This window comes from Haliotis asinina, chromosome 1, assembly GCF_037392515.1.
Source record: "Haliotis asinina isolate JCU_RB_2024 chromosome 1, JCU_Hal_asi_v2, whole genome shotgun sequence".
NCBI lineage: Eukaryota > Metazoa > Mollusca > Gastropoda > Lepetellida > Haliotidae > Haliotis > Haliotis asinina.
In genome coordinates, this window is record NC_090280.1 from 53,311,895 (window position 1) to 53,316,520 (window position 4,626).

A 4,626-nucleotide genomic window follows, 5' to 3' on the forward strand; every position below is an offset into this window, starting at 1 on the left:
CTGTACCCAGGAAGTGTCGAGCAGTGGTAGCAGTTGGAGGTGGTCATACGAGGTACTGACGTCAACACCACCTGTTGGACAGCAGTAATAACTGTGATGACTGGTATTCTCATGAAATATGGACAAGACAGCAATGCATTACTCCACAAAATTTCATTTACGTATCTTTGATCTACACGTTCTTGAATTTAGGTTTTTTCGTTTCATTTTTTGAAGAGTGTACATTCCAGCAAGATGTTGGTGCAAAGAGCTTTTGGGGAAACGGTATGTTTTCAAATGACTCCAAGACTACTTTCTAGTTTGGTGTGGACGGAATGAGTGGAATTACCTTCGACAAAAGGGTCGTTTGGGGAGGTTCAGAAATGAGTGGGTTTACGTCACGTTTAGCAATATTTCAGCAGTATCACTGCCCATTATGCCAGAAATGGGCTTCACATATTGTACCCATGTGGGGAATCGAACCCTGGGTTTTGCGTGAGAAGTCAACACTTTAACAATTCGCCACTATCACACCGTTCTCAGGTTCATTAATGAGGTATGGTGCAGTCACTGTGAGTAGCAGACAAGCAGAGATGAGCATCGATGCAGGATAACCCAGGTCAGCATCGATATGGGATCGCATAGATACTAATATTGGAACATACAGATAAGCATCGATATGGGAGATTAACATAGATATCGGGACACGTACATCACAATCGATTTGGGATCACATGCATCGACATCAATAAACGGATCACATAGATCAGCATTGATATGCAATTATACAGATTGGCATCGATATGGGATCACACAGAACAACACTGATATGGGATCATATAATCAGCATTCATATGGCATCACATACATCAGCATCTACACAGAATCACTTACATCAAAATCGATATAGGAGCACACAGATCAACATCGACATAGAATCACATAGATAAGCATCGATGTGGGATCATATAGAAAAGAATCGATACGAGATCACATAGCACATTGATGTGGGATCACATAGATCAACATCAAAAAGGGATTACATAGATCAGCATCGATATAGAATCACATAGATCAACATGGATATAGCATCACACAGATCAACATCGACATGGTATCATACAGATCAACATCAATATGGCATCATATAGATCAGCATCGATATGGGATCACATAGATCAGCATCGATATGGGATCACATAGATCAGCATGTATGTACAGTGTGTTTAGCGGTTACTTCTGAACACTTGGTTATATAGCAATGTTTAGCAGACAGCATATTTGTTACATGTACCAACCTGGTGAGGAGTTATTCCGTCGCTAGGTGCTATCTGGAATGCAAGAGACACATGGCAGTAATTTCCCTGAACAACACAAACAAGTACAACTTTTGAACACTTAAGCATTGTACTCCCGACCCACAATGACCAACCATCAACGACAATGGTGTGCGGACCTTGAAGGGAATATTTTATATGATATCTTGCAACCAGGCAGTACAAATATGTAGACTCAGAACGTGTCAGCAATCTCTTGTATATCAACACGATCTACTCAGTTGCTGTTCTTGTGTTCACTTCAGCAATGTATAGAGAGTACAAAGAGAAATTCACACACGTCAGACCATTGTTTGTGCTAATGTATATATGTGTTCAGCGCTCTATGGCTCAACAGCTGAGCAAATATGTACTGATACTTAATGTGCATTAAACACTTGAAAACTATTTGAAACGGAGACATCTTGAACACTCCACAACTGTCAAACCCGTGAAGAGTGTGTATATAACCACACCCAGACGTGTTTGTATTCAGACTGCAACCATGAAGCTACCGCTGTATGTTTCTACGATCGTCCAGGTTGGGATAGCCACAGGTATGTATTCATGTGTTTGATACGATCTGTTGCTTTATCAGTTGTCTCTACATATAATCTGAACAATCATGTTGTTTTATCAGTTGTGTCTATATACAATCTGAACAGTCAAGTTTTTTTATCAGTTGTGTTTAGATACAAAATGAACAATCATAGTGTTTTATCAGTTGTGTCTAGATACGATCTGAACAATCATGTTTTTTCATCAGTTGTGTCTAGATAGGATCTGAACAGTCATGCTGTTTTATCAGCTGTGTCTAGATACGATATGAACAGTCATGTTCTTAAGTTAAAAGTGTCCTCCTGCGATATGAATAATCACGTTGTTATGTCAGTTGTGTTCACCTATGACATGAACAATCATGTCAATGGTGTTGAGTCAATGGTGTTGAGTAAATGGTGTTGAGTCAATGGTGTTGAAATTAAAGAAGGAAGTTCCTACACTGGGTATTATTTGTTTCCTTGGTCACAGCTGTGGTCTTGAATCCGAACAATGCGGACTGTCCCGCGGACCGGAGGTTCCTGCATGACCTAAAGTCACTGTTGAGGATACATCTGGGAGAGAAGATTATACCACCTGAAACTGATTCTTCACAATGGACCAGATCGGGTAAACGGTTAAGTTAACCTTACAATGTTATACTGAATTCACCTGTGAAAACCGAATTACACTTCATGCTTGTCGTAAGAGACGACTAACGGGATCAGGAGGACAGACTCGCTGACTTGGAAGACACAGGTCGATGCTCATGCTGGTGACCCCTGGATTGTATGGTCCACACTCGATTATTTACAAACCGCCGCCATGTATCTGGAATATTGTTGAATAGGGCGTAAACTAACTCACTCACTTGTACTCCATTACTATCTGATATTTTCTTTGATATTTGTTTCACTTGGAGTAGGAGGAGCGACATTCACACGCTGGGGAAAGACAACATGTCCCAAAGGAAATGATGTCGTGTACAAAGGTACGTAAAAGTGGAGAAATCCTGTTTATGCCAAATATCTCAAACGTGTCTGTCATAAAACGCTTTGGAAGCTGTATTGAGACCTTGAATGATGTAGCCTTGATCAATGAACTTTTGTGTATGCTGTTGTGGCTCACGTCAATTTCAAGTGTGAATCGGATGAAAATGCAGTAGTGCTCCCGTGTTTGAATCATTAGGTTGTGTACCAGATATGCTGATCTTATTCCGAACACCCGGTCTCATACTATTCAGTGACACTTTCCTTCAGTTGTTACCGTTTTGTACACCGTTCCGATGTGGAATTTATTTAGCCTCTTTTGTTGATGTTATGGAATTTTGTAGACCCATGATAACAATGAATGTGGGCAATCGAACCGGTGTCTTTCGGGTGACGAGGGAACGCTGTCACCACTAGACTGCCTCAAAGCTCCAAAGATGATAATAGCTACATCACGTGCAGTTCAGTCAGTGTTCATCCTCATCATTATCATCGTCATCATCAATATTGTTAATTATGTACAGAAGGGCACCCATATCTTATCAATTATGGTTGGACTAATTTCAGGTTATGCCGGTGGAAGTCATTATCAGGCAAAAGGGGGTCCGGGAACAACGCTGTGCCTCCCCGAAGCACCCATCTACGAAAAGTACACTAGTGAAGCATCAGACAGTTAAATCTATGGCACTGAGTATCAAACAAATAGAGAGGCATGTCCTCTTCATCGGCTGCTTCAAGACGATGTCCCGTGTGTGGTGTGCTAGAGTCATCACAAAACAAGTGCCATCATGGTACCTGCCAGGAACGAGTGTTTTCCGGGATGGCACCTGGAATACAAGGGCTATCTGTTTGGTGGTCCTACTGCACACACTGGTTCCAGTGATTATGTCTGTGTAGATAGTGAGCCAGAAGCCATGCCTGGGGGTAAAGCAAACACAAACGGCCATCTCTTGTATATGATCGATGCCAAATGTGGTGCCCTGCCCTGCCCACCTTATGTCGACGGATGGGAGTTGACATGTGCCCTTTGCACTAAATAGAAATATTGTAAACAGATGTGTGTTTTCTCAAATTCTGTACGAGTCTATGTACTGAGAGAATTATTTCAGTATTGACCATACATGAAGATTAGATTCAACGCTATACGCGCTTCATAATATTTCGAAGACAGTGCAGCCAATCACCTGTTTGTAAATCGTTATCACAGGGAAACATCATTTGTGATTGAATTTGGGAACATTTCTTGTGTGATATGTATCCACCTGTCCGCATATACAACAGAATCTGTATGGATCGAAATGTGTATACTAAACTAGTGCTGAAAAGAAACTATGCAGGGTGTTTGAGCAAACTTGAAAAGAAAAATATAAAAAAATTAACATCTAGTATATTTCAAAACATAGTTCAGTTTTACAGCAAATGTACACAATTTCATTTCATAATACATCGAAAGTACCGTTAGACTGACACTGGAGAACGTGGTATGGTTTTATCCACAATGTCATCATATGTTGAATCAATAGTAAGTGTGTCCACTACTGACGTCAGTACACATAAAAACTCGTCGACATGATTCGTGGCCATTCCCATTTGAACCATTGTTCCAGCTGTTTAGTCTTCTGATTTGTAGGTAGTCCCATAAGTGTTCTATCGGTTTCATGTCGCAGTAAAGACTGGACACAACAAAGCTGTATGAGGCCTTGCGTTATCGTGTTGGCACATAATGCCACGTGCTAACTGCTTGAAAACTAGCTTCACAATTGGTTGCAAAAACCTTATCACTGTATATTCGAGCATTCAGATTG

The 4,626-nt window shown here is 40.8% G+C and overlaps 1 pseudogene; it reads left to right on the plus strand.

Moving 5' to 3' along the window:
• The first annotated feature begins 1,800 nt into the window (after positions 1-1,800).
• LOC137273670 (uncharacterized) lies at positions 1,801-3,861 on the plus strand (annotated as a pseudogene).
• The last annotated feature ends 765 nt before the right edge of the window (positions 3,862-4,626 follow it).